Source organism: Callithrix jacchus, chromosome 17 (genome assembly GCF_049354715.1).
Source record: "Callithrix jacchus isolate 240 chromosome 17, calJac240_pri, whole genome shotgun sequence".
In the NCBI taxonomy this organism is placed as follows: Eukaryota; Metazoa; Chordata; class Mammalia; order Primates; family Cebidae; genus Callithrix; species Callithrix jacchus.
In genome coordinates, this window is record NC_133518.1 from 50,448,268 (window position 1) to 50,458,305 (window position 10,038).

The 10,038-nt window shown below is 41.8% G+C and overlaps 1 protein-coding gene across 6 annotated transcripts in view; it reads left to right on the top strand.

The window, feature by feature from the left end:
• Window positions 1-10,038, top strand: part of TOPBP1 (DNA topoisomerase II binding protein 1) — a 172,569-nt gene that overhangs the window by 62,867 nt on the left and 99,664 nt on the right. The window lies entirely within an intron of this gene.

Genomic DNA, 10,038 nt, shown 5'->3' on the forward strand with positions numbered 1-10,038 from the left:
TATCATTCTGAAGATTACTCACATTGCTGTTAGAGTACTTGCCCTGTCTGACCAATAGATAGTAATGACACCAATAGATGATGATGACAACTGTCATTATTACAGAACACCCAACATGGACTACATACCAAATACACACTCAGTGAACTAATGAAGTGGCTCTGATTGCTTTATGTCTCCCTCCATTGCTACTGGGCCCTTTGGCAAAACACACCCTGAGAGACCATTTAGTAGAGAGATCTGATTTTACAGAGACAAAAATGAGCTCAGCTGGAGGACGGACATAACTGGTAGGCTGTCCAGCAAGATGGAAAGCTAGAACCTAGGACTATGGACTCAATTGCCTCAGCTGTCCCCACTGTCCTGTGACATACTTTCTTGAAAAGTGTTATTCATAATTTCCTCCAACATTATTTAAGGATTGTACTTCCCATTGCTCTTTCACCAAGACAGGTTAATTCCCAAGACCTTCAGATGGGCCTGTGAGAGGTGGCTGGTTAAGCTGAGCAGAGTCCAGTGCTCCTGGGGCCAAAGTAAACTGATCACTGATCTTTCTACTGCCCCTAGAGTAAACTCCCTTGTTTAATGTCCTCAGTCACCATGGCAAAAGAAGATCAAAGTTCACCAGGTTTCTCGGCTGTCCAGAGTAAATCTCGGACCTGTACAGATTTGCAAATAATTGGTGGCAACTGTTGGTTTCTACAATGGAATGATTTTACCATTTTAGTTGTTTTAAATATTCCCCAAAGATAAGACTTTTAAATACATATATGTAACATGTCTACATGTATAATTTGATAAGACTTACCAACCCCCTAGGATAGCATCTACTTAAAACCAGATCAACAAACCTCCATCCCTACACTTCTGCAACCTATGGAAGGCAGTGTGAGGTCACAGAAAAATCACTGAACTGAAGCTATGAATGCACAAAAATTGCATATAAAGGCGTGTGTGTGTGTGCACACTTGTGTATGTGTTACTAAAATAAGAGTTCCTGCCTTTTATGAATCCTCGAAGGGATCCATTAGTATCTCAAATATATTAAAATGTTAAACATTAATTATCTGTTCTGGCTTTCTTTCCAAGTTCTTAGAATTGGGACAAAGCAGAAGTGGGGTTCTTGACATCTCTCCCCCAGTGCCATTGAAAGACCCCCGTTGGACCCCCGGGTCTTCAGGGTCCTGCCTCAGGTCTTAGGATTGCAAGGCTGACTCTCCTGGTATAAAAAATTGGTGGTAGGACCACAAGCCCATCATAGCCAGCAGTCTCTGGGCTTTGGATAACAGAGTCTGAAGATTTGTAGCAGGTAAAGCTCCAGAGGAGAGTCTTCCAGAAGCCCAGCATAAAGGATGGGCATGCCCATGGCTTCCTGGGGGAAACCTGCAGGGAGAGAACATAGGACTCGATGTGAAAATGCCATTTCCAGAAGGAGTGAGGCCCTGTCTCCAGAAACTCCTGGGCGGGAAGGTCATGAACCAGGGGCCCTTCCTGTCCTCTCTAGGACTGAGTTTTAGGCTGGAGAGAAGATCTGCCTTCTGCTGGGTTCTTCAGCTCTGGCAGCTAAATGAGCTGAAAGAGTGAATGTGGTAGCTCACTGCGTAGATGAAGAACTTGAGATAGAAGCTCAGAAGAAGTTGGTGGCATCAAAATTGAGCAGGAAGGAACAATAACAGTGATGCAAAGAGAAGGTCTAGACCAAAGTGAATGAAGGAATGAGTCAAGAAACCCTAGAAAGCAAGCTTCGATATTTTTAATACCACACAAAACAACAGAAGAGGGAGCTTCATGAAGCTAAAAAGCACTTTCTTGAAAGCAGCTTTATTTTAAAAGCTCAGGAAACTGAATTTCACCTAAAATGGAGCAATAGAAAGTATCAGGGCTATCTCCCACACAAAGTTATTATAAGGAAAAAAATAAGGGTTCCCCCTTTTGGCTTTGGAGTACCCCTCTCTCTCTGTCCCTGTATGTGGGGAGCTTCTTCCTTCTGTCTTCTCCCTTCCTTCTTGCCTATGAAACTCTCCACTCCTTAAAACTAAACAAAAAAAGAAAAGAAAAGAAAAAAATAGAACGAGGTCTTATACATAAAGTTGTATAACATTATTGGAAGCTTGTGTTAAACTAAGGCTGCATATTGCAAACCTTGGAGAAGATATTTTTTAAAAAAAGAATAGCTAATAGACCAATAGAGAAGATAAAATGGAATGCTAAAAGAAATTCAATCCAATAGAAGGCAGAAAAAGAGGAAGGAAGGAACAAACAAACAACAGATGAAACAAATAGAAAACAAATATAAATAATTAACTTAAATATAAATAAACACATCACTTAAAAGGATAAAGGCTATTATCTGAATGTAAAAGAAAGACCCAGCTGAACATGGTGGCTCAGGCCTGTAATCCCAGCACTTTGGGAAGCCACTGCAGGAAGATCACTTAAGTCCAGGAGTTTGAGACCAGACTGGGCAACATAGCAAAATCCCATTCATACGAAAAATATTTTAAAATTATCCAGGCATGGTGGCATGAGCATATAGTCCCAGGTACTTGGGAGGGTCAGGAGTTGGAGGCTACAGTGAGCTCTGATTGCACCACTGTGCTCTAGTCTGGGAAACAGAGTGAAACTCCAACTCTAAAAAGGAAGGAAGGAAAGAAAGAAGGCCCAATTATATATCCTTTGTAAGAAATCTAACTTAATGTAAAGAAACAGGTGAATGAAATATAAAAGAATGAAAATCAATACACTATGTGTACACTAATCATAAAAAAGGTGGAGTGGTCATATTTATATCCAATGAAGCAGAAAACTACAGACATTTCATGATAATAAGTCAATCCATCCAGAAGGCACAATATCTTAAATGCATATGAACATAACAGAGCCTCAAAATATATGAACAACTGAAAGGAGAAATGACCAAATCCATACTTATATTTGGGGAAACCACAAAAAACCACCAAATCACAGAAGTAAACAAGAAAAGGAGGAATAAAGAAACAATCTACAAAACTACCAAAAACAATTGACATTTTTGTCAGGAGTAAGTTCTTATCTATCAATAACAGCCTTTGAATGTTAATGGATTACATTCTCAAATTAAAAGATATAGTGGCTAAGTAAACAAGACTTAAATAAGACTCAACTATGTACTCTCTAGTCTTGTAGACTCACCTCATCATTAAAGACAGAAACATAGACTCAAAGCGAAGAGATGGAAAAAGATATTCTATGCAAATGGAAACCAGAGGCAAGCAGGAGTAGCCATATTTACATCAGATAAAATAGACATTAAGTCAAAAACTGTAAAAAGAGGCCAGGCAGGGTGGCTCATGCTTGTAATCCCAGCACTTTGGGAGGCCAAGGCAGGCAGATTGCTTGAGCTCAGCTGTTTGACACCAACCTGTGCAACGTGGTAAAACCTAGTCTCTACAAAAAATACAAAAGAATTAGCCAAGTGTGGTGGCAAGCATTTGTAGCCTCAGCTACTCTGGAAGCTGAAGTTGACTTCAGATGAAGTTGAGGATGGCTTGAGCCCAGGAGGCAGAGGTTGCAGTGAGTCAAGATCATATCACTGCACTCCAGCATGGGTGACAAAGCCAGACCATTTCTCAAAACACAACAACAACAACAAAAACATGTAAAAAGAGACAAGTTTATTATAGAAAGATGATAGTGATGAAAGAATCAATTCAACAGAAGATATAACAGTTCTAAGTAGATATGCTTACAATTGTTATGCTATCCAATAATGGAACACCCAAATTTATAAAGCAAATATTATTACACCTAAACAGAGAGATATACTGAATACAGTGATAATAGGGGACTTCAACATTGTAAAAAAGGCCATACTACACAAAGCAATCTATAGAATTAATGTAATCCCTTTCAAAATGACAATGACGTTCTTCATGAAAGTAGAAAAAACAATCATAAAATTTATATGGAGCACAAAAGACTCTGCATAGCCCAAACAATTCTGAGCACTAAGAACAAAGCTGGAGGCATCACAGTACCTGACTTATACTACAAAACTATAGTAACAAAATCAGAATGGTAGTGGCATAAATACAGACACATAGACCAATGGATCAGAATAGAGAGCCCAGAAATAAATATACACACCACTACAGCCAACTTAATTTCAACAAAGCTGAGAACACACATTGGGGAAAAACAGTCTCTTCAATAAATACTGCTGGAAAAATTGGATATCCATATGCAGAAGAATGAGACTAGACCCCCTACCTATCACATTTACAAAAATGAACTCAAAGTGGATTAAAGATTTAAATGTAGAACCCCAAACTATGAAACTACCAGAAGAAAACATAAGGGAAACCTTCATGACATTGGGCTGGGCAAGGATATTTTAAATAAGACATTTGTACAGGCAACAAAAGCAAAAATAGACAAATGGGACTGCAACTAACTAAGAAGCTTTTGCACAGCAAAGAAAACTGTTAACAGAGTGAAGGCACAATGTACAAAATGGGAGAAAACATTTGTATACTATACATCTGACAAAGGATTAATATCCAAAATATATCAGGAACTTAACAGCAGAAAAACAAATAATTCAACTTTTAAAATAGGCAAAAGACTCTAACAGACATTCCTCAAAAGTAGACATGAAATTGTCAACAGGCATATGAAAAAAATTTTCAACATCATTAATCATTAGGGAAATGTAAATCATAATCACTGAAATACCACCTCACCCCAGTTAGAAAGGCTACTATTTGAAAGACAAAAGAAAATGAGTATTGGTTACAATGTAGAGAAAGGGAACACTTACAAACTGTTGGTGGGATTGTAAACTAGAACAGCTATTATGAAAAATAGTATGGAGGTTTCTCAAAAAATTAAAAATATAATTACCATATGATTCAGCAATCTTACTACCGGTTATATATCCAAAGGAAATGAGATCAATGTGTCAAAGAAATATTAATATCTGCACTCCCATGTTTATTGCAGGACTATTTACAATAGCCAAGATACGAAATCAACCTAGTGTCTGAGAACAGATGAGCAAGTTTGAAAATGTGGTGTATATATATGGAATAGAATACTATTCAGTTGTAAAAGAGAATGAAATCCTGTCATTTGCAACAACGAGCATAAACCTGGAAACATGATGTTAAGTGAAAGAAGCCAAATAAAGACAGACAAATACAGCATGGTCCCACTCATACATGGGAAAGAAAATTGATATTCCAGAAGCAGAAAAAAAAAAACTGATATCCCAGAAGCAGAAAGTAGAACAATGGTTAGGAGGAAGGAAGGGATGAGGGGAGAAAAGGTTAGTCAACAAATACAAAGTTACAATCAGATAGGAGAAATAAATTCTGGTGTTTCCTTGCATGGTGGGATGACAATAGTTAACAGTACAATATTGTATATTATAAAACACCTAGAAGAGAGGCTTTTAAATGTCTTCACCACAAAGAAATGATAAATTCATGAGGCAATGGATGTACTACCTTGATTGGATTATTATACAATATAGATATGTATCAAAACATCAAAGTGTATTCTATAGATGTGTACAATTACACTGTGTCAATTTAAAAATAAATGAATATATATTTTTATTTATGGGATGTAGCTAAAACAGTGCTTAGAAGGAACTTTATCATTTTAAATATTTGTTTTGGAAAAGAAGAATGTTCTGAATAATTGATCTAAACTTGCACCTTAAGAATCTTTTTTAAAAAGCAGATTAACTCTGAGAAGTTTGTTATTACCCACCTTCTGAAGCCTGTTTATGTCAATTCATCAGATTCATTCTCCATCCGTCTTTGATCCCTAGCTGGTGAGGAGCTGTGATCCTTTGGAGGAGGAGAGGCATTCTGGTTCTTGGTGGTTTCATTCTTTTTCCTGGTTTCTTTTCATCTTAGTGGCTTTATCTGCTTGTGGTCTTTGTAGTTGGTGACTTTTGGATGGGGTCTCTGAGTGGATGTCCTTTTCATTGATGATGAAGTTATTTCTTTCTGTTTCTTAGTTTTCCTTCTAACAGTCAGACCCCTCTGCTGCAGGACTGCTGGAGGTCCACTCTAGACGCTGCTTGCCTAGGGATCACCCACGGGGGCTGCAGAACAATAAGGGCTGCTGCCAGTTTATTCTGTTATCTTCATCCCAGAAGGGTACCTGCCAGATATCAGCCTCAGCTCTCCTTTATGAGGTTTCTCTTTGCATATACAGGGGTTGGAGAACTGCCTGAGGAGACAGTCTGTCCCTTACAGGAGCTCAAGTGCTATGCTAGGAGCCCTGTTGTTCCATGTAGAGATACTGGGCAGGTACTTTTAAGTCTGCTGCAGCGCAACTCATACCCGCCTCTTTTCCCATGTACTCTGTCCTAGGAAGGTCGGCTTTATTTATAAGTTCCTGTTGTGCTGCTGCCTTTTTTCATAGATGCCCTGCCCCGCACAGAGTAGTCTAGTCACAGTCTGCCAGCAGAGGTGTTGCTGAACTGCTGCAGGCTCTGCCCAGCTGCTGTGTGAACTGCCTTGGTAGTGGTGGTCGCCCTTACCACCACTGAGCTGGACCGTCCTGGGTCCAGCAAGCTGCTCTTGCAGCGAAATTCTCAATCCAGAGCGTTTCAGATCGCTTGTTTTGTGGGGGTGGTACTCCCTGAGCCAGATTGCCTGGCTCCCTGTCTCTGCCCCCTCCCTTTTAGTTGAATGGGTGACTCTGTCTCGCAGGCATTCCAGGTGCCAGTTGAAACGGCTGCCCAGATTTGTGTGAGTTTCTGTGCGCCAAGCTGGCACCAGCTGAAACTGCCGTGCTGAAAACTCATGGCACTTTTCGGCCCGGGAATCTCCTGGTCTGTGGGCAGTGAAAATTTGTTTGGAAATGAGGTGGGCACTCACCCTCTGCATTGTTCTTGCTGGAACTGCACTCCAGAGCTGTTCCTATTTGGCCATCTTGGATCCTTCCCCCTATTCTTCAGGTCCCTCTATACCTAGCTAGGATCAATCACTCCCATTCACGTTTCCTAAGCTCCATTATCCTATTTCTTTTCTTCGTGCCCCTTCATAGAATCCCAGTCCTGAATGAGCACAATCCCCTGTCTTAGATGTGTCTGCACCTCAGGGTAAGGTAGGTAGACAAAAAGAGACCTTCCTGATCCTTAGCTTCACCTCAGCATTCCTGGCCTTCCTTTCTCTACTCTATATTAGTGGTTCTCAAAGTTGGAGGCAAGGAACCAGCAGCATCAGTGTTGGCTGGAAACTTGTTAGAGATGCAAATTCTGGGGCTCTGGAGGTGGGCCCAGGAACCTGTGCCTTAACAAGCCCTCCAGGAGACTCTGATCCATTCTCAAGTGTGTGGAGCACTGCTCTAGACAGCCATCTCCCCACTCTGTAGAGCAAATAGTTTCCCCTTTCCACAAACTTCTGCCTCTCCACATCCCCCAACCCCGCAACATTCATGCACTGACCTGTGCTCCTGCTTCCCAGAGAAAACACAGAAATCATTATGTGGCTTTTTCTCAGCATCCTTCCAGCAGATCTGCCTGCCTGCATCTCCAGTGCCCTCTTCTGCCATCCAGGTACAGAGAAAGGGAGGTCTCCTTCACAGCTAACGTGTCCTTACCAAGAACCCCATCCTCACTCTTGGCAACTTTCTGCTATAGCTATACTCTCTCTCTCATTCAATTGTAACCTTTTCCTGTTCACTGGGCTCTTTTCATCACATTATATACCTTTTCTTTCTGCAAAAACAATAAACCCTGCCTTGATCCCATCCCATTCTCCAGCAATGGGCTTCTCTTCCCCACTCATACAAATACCTAAAAGAAATCATCCTCACTCACTATCAGCACACCTTCCCACCGCTATCCTGGACCCTTGCCTGTCCGGCGTCCAGGACTAACTCATTAAATGTGCTCCCATCAGGGAATACAGAGACCAGTTTTCTTGCTACATATTTTATTGGACCTCTCAAGTTCATCCTTTTCCCAGTGATTTGAAATGTCACCTTTGTTACTGACCAAATGGCAATATCTCCATGAATCTCTCTTGGAACTCAATTCTTTTTCATGTATTTGTTATTCTTCTATTTAAACCAGCCAGTATTATTACATCATTATAATGTGATTTTTGTATCTAGGAAAACAAAATTCCCTTTGTGTATTCAGTTCTTGTTTGGTCCCTCAAGCGTTGTTACTTTTTTGAGAACTGAATCTCCCCACCCCAGCTGCCTCAATCCATGTGGTCACAGTGGAGGCAGCTGTCCCCTTACAGCGTGGCTTCACTGCATGGGTTGTGTGGACAGGAAGCTTTCACCCAAACTGAGCTGACGATCTCCTTCCTGAACATTGGGATGAATATGCTATGGTCGTTGTTTGACTGCTCCTTTGCAACTGATGAGCTCCTTTGTAACAACATTGGGACTGCTGGTTGCTAACATTTCCCTCCAGGTAGCCTGAGAAACCAAAACCCACCCTTCAGGGAAGAAGAAAAATGAGGCAGATGTGCAGAGAAAGACAAGCAGGGGTATCCCTTACACTAAAAAATCAGGTGTTGTCTGTTTGGAACCCTACTTTAACTGGCCATCCTGAATTGCATGTGGCAACTCTACCCTTAAAGCATCTTGGTTGGCCTCCTAGGCTCAGGTCTCAGCCCTTACAAGGAGGGAGCACCCAGAGCACCTGTTAAGACAGGACCCTTAGTGTAAGCAGCTTCACATGAGATTTTCTCACTTACAACCAACGGGGTCCTTGTTCATTTTACAGAAGAAAATAGACATGAAGCAAGGTAAGTAGATAAAATATGTAGTAAGCTAGAGAGTAATAAGTGCTAAATAAAACATAAAGCAAGAAAGGGGGATGTGAAGTATTGGGAAGGTTATGTGCATGCATGTGTGTTTATAGGTTTAAAATTAAGTCTGCCCTGAGAAATTTTAAAGAAAATGAGGGAACTGGCCATGATGATCTGAGGAGGACAAGCACTCCAGATGGGGTAGGAGCAGGTGCAAAGGCCCTGGGCAGGTGCCTGAGTTCTTCAAGGAACGGCCAGGATGCCAAGCTGACTGGAACAGAGAGGCGGCTTTCCAGCAGTGCTGCTAGTGCAGAAGCAGGACTGGAGGCCCCTCCCAGTGAAGCAGGTTCTCCTGAGGCCATGGCAGGCCATTGCCTACGAGGCTGCAGTCTGTGACACCAGTCTGGTAGCCAAATGCTGTCATAGTGCCATCCTTCGATGCCACTATTTCTATGCCTATGGTATTCATTATTGCCATGCATCTTTCCAGGCATGTGTATGAGTGTGTGTGACTCTGAGGTTAACTCTCTCCCTCTCTACTGGGATGGTGACTTCTCCATCACAGTCAGCCACGCTGCTGGTGTCTAAACCGTTCTCTAAGCATACTTGTTGACCTACATTTGTGTATCATTGCAGTTTCCAAAAATGTCAACTACTCTTGAAGCAGTTAGGGTTGTTTCTGATTATAAATGATCAGAAAATAATACATATCAGATAGAAAACTCTTTGTTGGACTTTAGGATTAGGGATGAAGACACAGCTTAGAAAAGACTTCTTAGCCATGACAGCAGAGAGGGGTGAGGTACGGCATATCCCTGGGCTGGGGTCCTGCCACCCAGGAAGGGGAGCTGCTGCAGGTGAGCAGGGAAGTGATGCCTCAACTTTGCACCCCAGTGACCTCTGTGCAGGGTGGGCTGTGCAGGCTCCCATGACCCAGTGCTCGGCAGGGGACAGAGACCACAGCTCCTTGTGCTGTGATGCTCCAAACCCCTCACCTTCCCCAGCTCTTCTCCTGCCTCAGAAGAAACTCTAAACCCAAGTATGTACTTGGATTTCACCTCAGGATTCTCTATCACAGCAGTTTTCAAACCATAATGTGCATTAAATTCGTCAAAACACAGATTGCTAGCCCCAGCTTCAGAGCTTCTGACTCAGAAGGTCTAGGATGGAGCCCCAGAATTTTCATTCCCAACAAACTCCCAGGAGATGCCAATGCTGTTGGTCCAGAGATCACACCCAAGAACCACTGCTTTATCCATTTTCTGGGAGTAGG